Source organism: Triturus cristatus, chromosome 8 (genome assembly GCF_964204655.1).
Source record: "Triturus cristatus chromosome 8, aTriCri1.1, whole genome shotgun sequence".
NCBI lineage: Eukaryota > Metazoa > Chordata > Amphibia > Caudata > Salamandridae > Triturus > Triturus cristatus.
The window spans coordinates 853,459,026-853,471,410 of NC_140591.1; the positions used below are offsets into that span (position 1 = coordinate 853,459,026).

Sequence of the window (12,385 nt, forward strand, 5' to 3'; positions counted from 1 at the left end):
CACAGGAAGGGAGAAGAAATAGAGGACACTAGTTTGGCCCTATAAAATTAAGCACGGGGGCATTTTTGAATGTACTTCCTCATATATTTGATATTAACTGGACAAATATTACTAACGAAGGGTCTGATTAAAAATGAGAAGGCTGAGTACTCCATCGCAAATGTGACGGATACCTGTTGGCTTTATTGCATGTGGCATGGGCTATAATGCACCTGTAATAAGGCGGACGCGACATCCATCACATATGTGACAGAGTAACCCATCCGTCAAACTCTAAATCAAGCCCTAAATCACTTATGAATGCAAAGCCGCTGGTGTAATTTAGATAATGTAAGCAAGAAAGGTCCTAGTGACAGAAAAGGAATTACACTGAAAAGGTGAACATTCTTCCACCCTCCAGAAGTACTAGAGCTACAAGATTGGTATTGAATCGAATCATGGGCAGCTTTGGCAGCAGGGGCAAGAGTTTGCCAAATGTACACACAGACAGATATGGCAAGAGGGTTTAGAGGACCAGGGCAATGCACTTGAAGAATGGTTGTGTTAGGGCAGCTGGAACATACTGGGTAAAAAGCAAACGTGGGTATCAGGAATCCCCCCCCTTGCAGATGAAGTAAAACATAAAATATATAATATAATATAACATGAGAAACAGGTGAAAAAAGTCTGCTAGTGCCATTTTGTCCATTTAAAAAGCAGAAAATCACTATAATCTAGTTTATGAAGACCATTTTGACAGCAGTTATTAAGAAGGCAGATGTAGATGAAGGGAAAGGTGCTCAATAGGAGCAGAATCAGATACAAAATGATCTTAATCACAAAGTCGTGTATTGAATTTTGGAGTACTAAAGATGTCTTGGGTGTCTCAGGAAAGGGGGATAGCAGGGGTATAGATAGGTACCGTTGACCATATTTATAAAGCCTTAAGAATGCCTTGAACCAGGCGTAGATGGGAGTTGCAACTAAATATCCAGGCTTGATTCACACAGCATTTACTATCCGAAGGTGGGTCTTGCAATAGGCTTAGGTGTGGCTTACTCAGGAATATTCAAGAGTAAGACATGCTTACTCATGGTTTCCTAGAGTAAGCCGGTCGAACCCCTGGAAACTACTCATAGAAAATGATTTGTAAATCAGGCCTGAATATTCAGATGTAACACATCTAAGACATGGGTGTGGCACAACTACTCAAAGAAAAGCTTTGTGAACTGGGTGCTCCATTTTTAAGACCACAGCTTTAGCTGTATCGATAATAAAAATAGGCATTAATAGGCTCTAATACTTTCGAGTAGACACAGTACTAAAAGACCTCCCGATGAAACAAAGGAAGAAGATAGGCATGGGCTCTTCCGGGTCGTATAAGAATCACAGAGCTCCTGTGCTTTCTGGATATATACATTGTGATACATTTTTCTGATTGAACTTTATAAAAAAAGATTTGCACTTTCTACCATTCTTTGGTTGGAAGAGGAATGCTGTCAGCTAAAATTCCACATCCTCACAGTCCACATTTCAAGGCACACCAAAGACACATAAACAAGCACATAGGTGTACACATATTTCAGACAGTTCCTGTTGATAATCTTATTTTGCCTGGCAGGCTTGCCTGATCAAGGGATCTACGGACTGTGGCTTTTGAACTTTCCATACTCATACAAGAACATGTCGGTGAGACAACTGGTAAAAACAGGTATTTCCTTGACTCTCTTACATTTGGGATGTCAGTTATGTGTTCTTTGCTTAATTGGGTTGGTTGAAATGACAACTACAGTAGAAGGAAGGCAGTATTAGCTAGTCTGAGAAATTCTTGTATTGCACACATTTCTATTTCATGTAAGCTACTCCATTAATGTATCACGATAGTGTACTTATACATTTTCTGATTGTGTACATCATAAGCCATTCACAGGCTGGTGCTGATTTGCCAAATCTGGATTGGCTCTCCAGGATTCACAGATGAACATAGCACTCCTGTTGTTTTCCACAAACTTTGCTAAGGTTAATATTTTAATGTACTCAGCTGATATATTAACCAGTTTAGGGAGCAGGTGGAGACAGATATGCATTCCTCTGTGACTAGTAAAAGTGAGAATTGCAGTCATGTGTTGGATTGTGTGAGGTCTGCCATCTCCACAGACACTATAGGAGGAGTGTGCATGCCTCTCAGAGTAACCTCTACAATGCAGCTCTTTTTTTGGCATAAATTCTGCCTGCACACCAAGACGAAATATTTGGTGAGTCACTGACCTGCGTACTCTTGAAGGCCTGTTAGAGATACCTAATCGTTTATGGAGCTCCTTAGTTTTTTTTTACAAAGACCATCACACTTCCTTCCCAAAGAAACATGGAGGTGAGGCCGATGGTCACAGAAAGGCATGTCACTTGGAATGTCTACGTTATTTGTATAGCACTAACCTAGCCAAAAGGCAGTGAAGAGCTGTACAAGGTCAACGACAAAGATACAGTCAATGGGTGGTTAGAGCGGTGGATTGCTTCTGAGACTGCTCCTGTATTGTGATGTAGTGTTTTTGAAAGAGGCGCGTCTTCAGCTGTTCCTAGATTGGAACAGGGTTGGGAGGAGTGGCCCTGGTGGACACTTAGAAGGCACACTTGGTATCCAGAGAGTGCGGCCTGTTTAATGGTTTTAATTTGTCATTAGGGTGTCCTGTAGACAAGTCTTCGTGATATGGTAGCACAGATGGGGTTAATGCCCTTTAGATATGTGGTAGAGGTGACACCATTGAATCGCATTTATCAGGCCAAAGGATAAATGATACATGATCTTTTGTGTTCCTATTTCTGTGATATACATCAACACTTAAAAACGGCAAATATGTTTTAGAGAAAACTGTGTAAGAAATGTATTATTATTATTATTATTATTATTAATCATTTCAATTAACATCGGAATTACAGACTTTACATACAAAATGGAGTCCAATATAGCTCGAACGAAGAAGGCACGAGATTCTGAAAACATTCTTTTAAACGCTGGATAGATCCTCAAAAGAACCAGAAAACCATTTCCCTTAGATCCGTTATGGAATTTAATATGAATGTATATGCTGCCATTTGGCCACACAGATGAAATGGCACTCGAGGGAACTGTTCAAATATGTTGCAAATCAGCTTTTCACAATAAAATCATATCTCAAAATAAATGATATTCAACAATCTAAATGTATTTTTAGTTTCTCTTGGTGTATCTGTGAGGTAGACACTCTGTAGCTCAAAAACAAGAACATTAAAAATAAAATCAACTATCATATCTCTGCACATAAAAAATTAAAACTGTCTCTCATCAACTTGAAAATGCAAGCACCTTTCAGCTGCAAGATTTGTTCAGCTACATCAACCGATCATATATCTGTTGAGAGGTCTAGTTATGGCTTCAACATCATAGCCCTAAACTTTGCATAACATATTTTATTTTATTTTAGGGGCATTTATGAAGTGTAGGCATCACTTGGGTGCATCCCGACACGGCAGGGTCTGGAGCCCAATTGTCCACGGACTCGATCATTCTCGCTTCGGTGCCTACTCTAAGCGCGAGTTCACACTATGCAGCTCTGGGCAACAAGCTTGCTTAATCTCCACAACGGCCCTCCGCGGCGGGATGCCTGGCTTTCACCTTGGGGATGCCCAGTACGGGTTACCTCACAGGGAAAAACCAGGACGGGTTCCCAATGCAAGCGCCGAGATGCCCAAGGGTAATTTGAGCGCTATATAAGACCGCACATACATACATACATACAATGGAGCACTTTACATAGAAAAAGCCCTTGCTGCCAGCGGTTTACATGAGTCCTAATTGACATTTACAAAGAGAAAAAAGAGGGAATACATCAATTTTAGGGGGGGTTTCATAAGCCAGAATATAGCTGGTTAAAAGGTGGCCTGAGTTTACAGATGTTCAAATCCACATTGACTGTGGTAAATACAGAACTGATATTCAAGTCCTCCTACTCTTGCATCTGGATGGAGGTAATGCCCTACTCCATGGCCTCCCAGACTCCACATTGGCACCCTGTTGGGTCATTAGCCTCAGCACCTGTCATTCAGGGCCTGAAGTTATATGGTCATATCACCCCTGTCCAGCTGGAACTCCATTGGCTCTCCTTGCCGCCCACACTGTCTTTAAAACCATCTACATCATCTACAAAGCTCTCATGAGGAGCTCCCTCCTTATCTTCCAGACAAGGTCACCATCTCTAGTGTATCTCAGCACACCCAAAGCCAGTACACCATCAGACTGCTTACTAAGAAGTGTTAAACAAGCATTGCCATAGCCAATAGGTCTCACCTTTGGGGCGTTATAAGTATTTTGACAGAGCTATGTGCTTTGTTAACGTTTTTAATATGTGTTGTATAGTATTGTGAATGTTGTGCAGCATGTTTAAAAGTTATAATAAAAAAAGTGTTATTACCATTTCTGGTACCTGATATATAACCTAAAAAAACATTATATACAACTGAAATATCGTAGGTTAGGTTTGCTCTATAAGCGTCGGTATTAATAATTAAGTGCCTTGGTGAGTCCTGGAAACCACCAGCTCAAATTAAGCACTGTAGGTTACAAAATGCAAAAAGCATATTAAACGACACGCACAATAACAGCATCGCAGTCTCTAAATAAAAGCTATATCAGAAATGCGTTTTACTTGTCCGTGTTATAAAAGCCAAAGAGCATGTAAATCATTGCGCACAATAACAACATCGAAGTTTATAAATAAAAAATATATCAGAAATGAGTTTTACTTGTGCGTGTTATAATGCGTTTAATATATCTTTAAATGGTGCTCATAAAAAGCACTCCAAATTTTTTGGGTCCAGTTTGCACTGTAAGCACCGGTGTTGAAAATTAAATGCGGTGGGGAGTGCAGGAAAACATCGGCTCAAATTAGCACTACTATAAAAAACAAAAAAGGAACAGATTAGGAGAAACAAATGTCATTGGGGAAAGCTATTGTGTAACAGCCAAAGATGCGGACTTTAGAGCTGGGGAACATCCTGTGATCCTGGGCCAATAACTTAATTTCCATGTTTTTACCAAAAATTCTTATGCCCTTAAGTGGTATTTATAAAAATAACAGTGTTTGTTCCATAAAGTAATATGTAGTTAAGTAATGCTTATAAAAAGCCCTCCAAAAACGCTGGGTCCAGTCTATGCTATAAGTGCCAGTGTTTATAATTAAGTGCTGTGGTGAGTTCTGGAAAGCACCAGCTCAAATTAAGCACTACTATAGAAAAAGTAACAGATTAGGAGAGACAAATGCTATTAGGAAAAAGGTATAACATAGCACTGCAAGGTGCCGACTTCAGAGCTAGGGAACAAAGTTGGCATTGGCCCAACATCCTGTGATCCTGGGCAAATCCCTCTGTCTCCACTTTTGTACCAGAAAATAACATGCCCTTAAGTTATGCTCATAAAAAGAATTCCAATATTTGTAGGTCCTGTTTGCTGTATAAGTGCCAGTGTTGTTATTTAAATGCCTTATTTAAATGCTGTGGTGAGTCCGGGACTACACCGGCTCAAAAAAGCACTGGCGGTTACAAAATCAAAGCACCATATTAAACACCGTAAAAAATAAGAATATCAAGATCTAAAAATTATAAGTATCTCAAAACCCCGAACTCTGACTTGCTCTGCCTCAGCCCCGCCGGCCTTTCAGAAGAAATGTCCTGTCCTGATTTGCCTAGACCCCCTGTATCCACCGACAAGTTTCACTGTGGTTTCAAGATCCAGCAGGGAACCGTTGGGCTTATTAAGAAATAGAAAATAATGAGTGACAGGAAGAGCGAAGGGGGAGTAAAGGTGATTTCAGAGGATGAAGACTCGAGATTTTATACGGAAGGGAAAGGAGTCACATAAGCTGAGTGGTGATATAGTCAAGGCTAGCAGAAGCTACAGCATCATTAACGAGCATGGACAGGGGAGAGCGCGACTGACCTATCATGACCGCAGACCAGATGAAGAACAGGGAACACTGGATGGTTATTACTGCGGAGTGATTAAGGACGGAGTAAGATTGACCGGGAATGGAAGGGAGTAAGACTGACCGCTTATTACTGCAGACTGAACAAAGGAAACTGAGCACAAGTGACTGGTGAGCACTACAGATTGCATGAAGGAGGAGTAAGAAAGTGTCATATCATTCATGCACGCGGCACAAGCAGCGGGAGTGACTGATCACTACTCCAGAGTGCACAAAAACAGACTGAGCACCACACTGCAGACTGCAAAAAACACTGATGAGGGAAAGTGACCGATAATTACCAAGTAAGAACTGCCAAAGTCATTTCAACGGCATGCGGATCAGGGTAGCGCACACTGTACAAACACCAAACACACTGCAGCAAGGTGGGAAGAAAAGCATTTGAGACAAGCGTGGCCGCGCGGCTGCAAAAGTGAAAGCGACCATAACATGATCCAAAAGAGATGGCACCCTGCGCGCCCCCGCTAGCTCCCGCAAGCTGGATGCTGTGGGAGGAAACATTTACTGGAAAAGGTGGGACATGCACCCGCCTTTGGGCAATTGCGTGCTTTCATTTTTGAAAGACACACGCAAAGGCCAATACAATGTGTGGAAAATCGAAACACACGCACAACTTTTCAGAAAAGCTGGAGTGATTCCAAGAGGCCCTCTCTTAGAGGAGTGCATACCCGCTGCGCCAGGTTTGACCTAAAATTGAAAAACAAGACAACAGGTCTTTTCCATCTTTGCAGTCACGATCTGGAACAACATCCCTATATGCATCAGGACCTCCCCAACGCTGTTCCAATTAAAGAAAGAGTTGAAGACTCCCCTCCTTAAGGAACATTACATCACAATGCATTAACCCTCCACAACCCAGTTCCTCGCCTATTAATTGTTGATTTTATGCTTACCTTTGACCATGCACAGGGCCTTTTGGCTTAGTTAGTGCTATAGAAATACCATAGTCATACATACAGAAGACAAATGTAGAAAATTTCCAACATATTAGCTGACATGGGGAGGTGGGAAAGGAAGAGGTCGGTGCATGGGGAGATGCATTTACAATAGGAGGATCCTGAGTTTTTTCCTAAAGATCAGATGGGGCGGTGCCATTCTCAAGGTCCACAACGGTGTCTATTCCATAATTCTTTTGCCAGGACAGTTCTAAAATTCATAACGTGAAAGGGAAGGGTTAGCTTAAGTATGGAGGGCTGTAATTTTCTGGATGCATCTATTGGGATGGAAATGCCAGAAGCAGAACTATCTTGAAGGCCATTTAGCTGAAAAACAAATCAGTCAGAAGAATCTTGAGCAGTTGCACATAAAAATCTGTAAGATACACAAGAATATCTGAAACCCTGCGAAGCGATGGTGCCTGTTTTCTAGTCTTATATCAGGAGGTTCTTGAGCTAAAATGTTGCTCTCCTACCTCCATCTTGTATGAGAAGGATAAAGCCACTTCACACACGTCTGATTTACCAACGTGAAGGACAGTCATCTTAACTACTCATTTTCAAAAGTAGTAAGCATTGCTAAGAAACACAGTCACAGCATTAGACAGCAGCATTGATTTCGGCCTGTGTAAATGTATATTAGTGATTTCAAATGCACACCATGCCACACGGTGCCTGCTTCATGGTACCAAGATGTAAATGAGAGGTGACTGCACATAATTCAGAGGAAACTCATGCAATAAGACAGACCAGTTTTTTACAGACACAGGGCCAGATTGGGTTACATGCACTAGCGAAGGATGATTTTGCACTGGTAGCACTGGTACTGAGCACGTTTGCACTGGCACCAGGAAATTTTGCACTTCACATTTGTCCCACCGACTGGCACAAATTGTCATTTTTTGCACTGGTTAGTCAGCGCAAAATTAATTGTTGCATTGGCTGTTGAGTTCAATGTCACTCAAAATTATACAACACCTGTGCACAATTGCCCATATACTTTGCAAAACTGCCCTACACTGATGAAATGTACATAAACTTGTCTCTGGCATCCACCTTTAGATGCTTGTCATAAACACCGGTGGCACGGTAAAACAGTGTGACCTTTTACCTCTTGCTGTACGCCAAATGGCCCATTCAGCAATCACCAACACTATATAGCAAGTAGAACTACTAATATTTTACCTTTTAGTTAATGGAAAGTTCTGAAAGTGTGGCATTACTACGGTCTTCTAATGCACCAATTCCGCAGCCCAGTCAACAGTGTTTGTGCTACCCTGTTTAAAAATGTAGGCACGAGCTGAAACTTAAATTATCAAGATGGCTGCCTTAGCTTTTGTAGTGGCCATGTTGTGTGTGCATTTTCCACTTACTGAGGAAAAACATTGTACATGAATTCAAGACAAAAATAAGCATGTTTGTTAGAGAACCTTCACAAAGAATTTGCTGTGAGGTACTCATGGAAGGCTTACTCTTTGAATTCAACAATAAGTCAGGAGTATTGTTTCCTAAAATTATAGCAAGTACCTCATGGATCCTCTATGATGTTATGCTATCTGGCATGCCTACAGCTATAGCTGTCTTTCGTTCGCATGTGCCCAATTATGTGCCTCAAAGAACAGCAAACAGTGCCACTTGACATTTTCCCGGTGGGTTGGAGCTTCTCTAGGCTGGCTACTTTCTGCAGCTCCCCCAAGTTAACTGCAGATGGCACAGGGATTGCTTTAGGAGAACTAGAAGAAAGAGACGAAAGACAACAGGGAGAGAGACAAGAGAGGAGGGGAAGGTAGGGGCTCCTTTTAACTTGTTTTTACAAGGACTGCTTTTAGGCCCCAGTTTGGCCCTTGAAATAGATACGTTCTATCAGAAAAAGGTTAATTTCAATATTTCAATGCCCCTTCCAAAACTCTGCACAAGAGACTTTTACTCACATATGGAAGGATTAATATGTGCAATAATGCAAAAAAGTAGATTGCGCATGTCCAGCAAACGATTAAGTATGGTATGACATTGATTCTGGAAACCATTAAAACAAGAAATTAAGATCTTCACATCCTTAAGGGGCAAATGGCACGATTCTGCAACTACATGTCTGGTCACTAGATAAGACCGGGTACGAAGCGGAAATGCATCCTTTTGCTGGCACTGAGCAAGTGTGACATTTTCCTTCAGAGCGCCAGTATTTCAGTTAAATCTATAAATTCCAATGATTAATTTGATCAGGTGGTTGCAGGTGGGCCCCACTGCCACTGTTTTTGGGGACCGGCACTAATCTTTTATTGTCAGACATGAGAAAGAAAGGCATAATAGAGGTAAACAAGGAGGAAGAGAAATACGGAGAAACTAAAACATATGAAGAAAAAAGGGATGAAAAAGAAATTGCAAGGGTGAGAAAATAGACAGAGTGGTTGGTGGTACAGGAAAGACTAATAACGTGGCATAAAGACTAGACAGCCAATGGTATAAGCCACCCACGAAATTTGGCAGAGGGTTTCCCAGGAAACTGTAGGCCCTAGCACTTGTTCTTTTACAAATTAAGCACTACAAAGTCTCTTGTGGTCATGAGCGTAGCCATACCCCTATAGACACCGCAAACCCACTGTGGCAATATCTGTACGCGGATGTTACAACCACTGTTAACCCTTTCAATCTCTGCCTCAGAGTTACTTGCTTCATGTCTTCATACAGTGCTCAGTCTTAGGGCCCAATTCACAAAGAGCCTCGACTGTTGTGGAGGAGGCTCCACAGCCGTGGAGGAGGCTCCACAGTCGTGGTGGAGGCCCTACAGTGGTGGCAGGATCTCTACATTGCAGTTTCTCATTGCAGAGCCTCGCCACGACTTGTAAATCAGGCCCTCAAAGTGGACGACCCCTGGGAGTTATGAATGCATGTCCACAGATGGAGGTCAGAACCACTCAACATTTCATAGGAAAGAAATGTACCATCATCCACACTGCCAGGCAGGCCATACCGAAGTGTACTCATGAGAAATCCTCACCAGCCAACAACGTGCCCGCATCGACGCATACAACGTATTAGTACAGACCCCCTTTCTCTGGATTAGAAACATCATCAGAGCATAAAGAGCCATTATTTCACCCCGTCTTACTTAAAAACATTAACTTCCAACAATATACTGATCATTGGAGAAACATTCTGTTTCCACCAGGTGTAAATGGTCATTTTTGTTTGGTGTCCTTCCACCCTAAAAAACATGATGACCAGCTCTACTCACGTGACCTTTACGTGTTTGCTTGTTTTTTGCTCCCAGAGTGCGGACAAGGGCAAGACATTAATTCAGATCCACATGGGGGCAGTCCAGGGCTACTGAATCTTTACAATTTAAGAGGCTCCGAGGAACTTTATCATGTCACCATTGACTTATGCAGCACAGATCCTAAATGGCATAACTGGGAAATATGCTACCAGAGCGTAGCCACTTGGAAAAGCAAAAAAGTGATGGGAGGAATTTTTTGAATTAATCTCATCCACTGGTATTTACGCGGGCGGAAATCTAGCCCATCGTTTTTTGTCCACTTTTCCACCCCAGACAAAAACCAGCAAAGAGTATAGCGAGGAACAAATGAGAGACTATACAATTTCAGCATGAGTGTCATTGTATCTCTAGGGACTGTACCCAGCACACAGATACAAAACCGAGGTGATCATTCGATAGCCACCACTAGTCATCCCAAACGCTACTGAGACTCCCCCAGAATAATGCAGCGCGCCTTTACTGTAATTTTTTTTTAACCAGCATTCGATTTTCTCAAGCACAACATTTCTCTCCACGATTATGTCCAAACATAGATTTCAACAGCCAACACTGCTCCATCGAGCCAGTCGCACGGCCCAGTGCGTGTTTGGATTGAGTGCCCAGGTAAACACTGTTAAATCTGTCTATGCAATTTATGCTAACTCGATAAAAGGTGCCACGCCCTAAAATTATGCAGCAGTCTTTCTTGGACATAGAAATTCCCTTTCTACATAATGTCTGGTAAAGGGGAATCCTGGCTTCCGTGTTTCAAGCAATACCTCCTTCTGTGCTTAGTGGCCGCCTAATCACTGCTTGGACCACGGTTGACATCAACGCATTATTCACTTTCCCCTCTAATTCTGTCAATCTGGCCCGAAAGAGCACTGTGCCAGGACTGCACTTGGGGCACGTGCTATTCAAACAAAAAAAAAAACGTGCCTGTCGCCTGGCTCCTAGAATCCCTTGGTATGTGGCGTCTCCATCCAGCAGGAAGGTGTTTGCTCAGCGCAGTGGTCCTCACCCAGCCTCCACATGTGGCACGGCCCTGATAATTCCAGCAGGCTCCTGGAATGTGGCCCTAACAGTCCTCTGCAGTCGCGTCCTGCACATATTTAACTTTACAAACATTAAATGTTCGTTTTGACCTAAAAGGCTAAAAAGTGAGCGTCGTTTTCTATATTCCACCAACAGGCATCTTGCTGATAAACAGAGTCCACTGAAAGCCTGCAGACTGCGTTAGGGCGGGGATCAGAATGGTTTTGCCCATTGGTGTGCTAGAGGCCACTTGGCTGAACTCCCCCTTTTTAGACAGTACTGTTTTATGATGAACATTACATATTTGACTGCAAGGCTGCAGCATTATTTATTTTCCAAGAGGAAAGCGCTTGGAGACTGCTATATTCTTCAGTGAGCTCATTTTAAAACATAACTTTATCTCGATTATTGCATGTCCAGCCTGTAGTAAGAACCCGAATGTTTGCATTAAATCCTCTCACAATTCTCCCAGACAGGCATTTATATTTCCCAAAAATAGTTTTGCACCCGTAATGCTTATGCAATTTATTAGTGTTACTATGTCAGGAAAAACAAACTGAATTCTCGCCCGTTGCTTTGCACGTGAAAGCTGCATATATTCAAATGTATGTCTAATAAGGTCTCCTATCTGATATACTCACTTAAAACCATCATAAGACAAAAATACAGAAATGTCGCTAAAGCTGCCTGCGTATCTATATTGCAAGCTTTCACACTGCAGCAGGGAACAAAACACCTGATGCTAGGAATAGGTGAGTCAAGTGAAAAATTTTGTCTGAGGTAAAACGAGAGGAGAGAGACGGAAGCAGCATGCGCGCGCTCTTACCTTGCTTCTAGCAGGTTCTGGGAGAGGCGCTCGCGCCGGCCGGCAGGGTAGAACTGAGGCAGTATTCTGATCAACAGCTGCTAACGTGCTCTTGGTTTTTATGAGCAGGTGGGAGGAGCTGAGCCTCCACAGTGCAGTAGGTGGGCTGTGAGCAAAGCACAGACAAGCGACCACTTGGGCAGTCCGTGGAATGTTTCGTCACAGGAGCCAACAGTCAAAGAATGGACGGTAGATGGAATGACGGATAGGAAAACATAGAGGAGAGACGGAGATAAAGAAACATGTGAGCCGGGATGAAGCAGCCGAGATAAAACGGTGGAAAGAGATAAAGTAATAG

The 12,385-nt window shown here is 42.4% G+C and overlaps 1 protein-coding gene across 2 annotated transcripts in view; it reads right to left on the reverse strand.

Annotated features, from left to right (window-relative positions):
• COL8A1 (collagen type VIII alpha 1 chain) overlaps window positions 1-12,183 on the reverse strand; it is a 224,882-nt gene extending 212,699 nt beyond the window's left edge. The window contains exon 1 of one of the 2 annotated variants that reach the window (XM_085622355.1): window positions 12,049-12,183. The gene's annotated coding sequence lies outside the window, so the exon portion shown is untranslated. The remainder of the gene's footprint in view (window positions 1-12,048) is intronic. The other variant, XM_085622356.1, reaches the window with a different exon arrangement.
• Window positions 12,184-12,385: the final 202 nt, after the last annotated feature.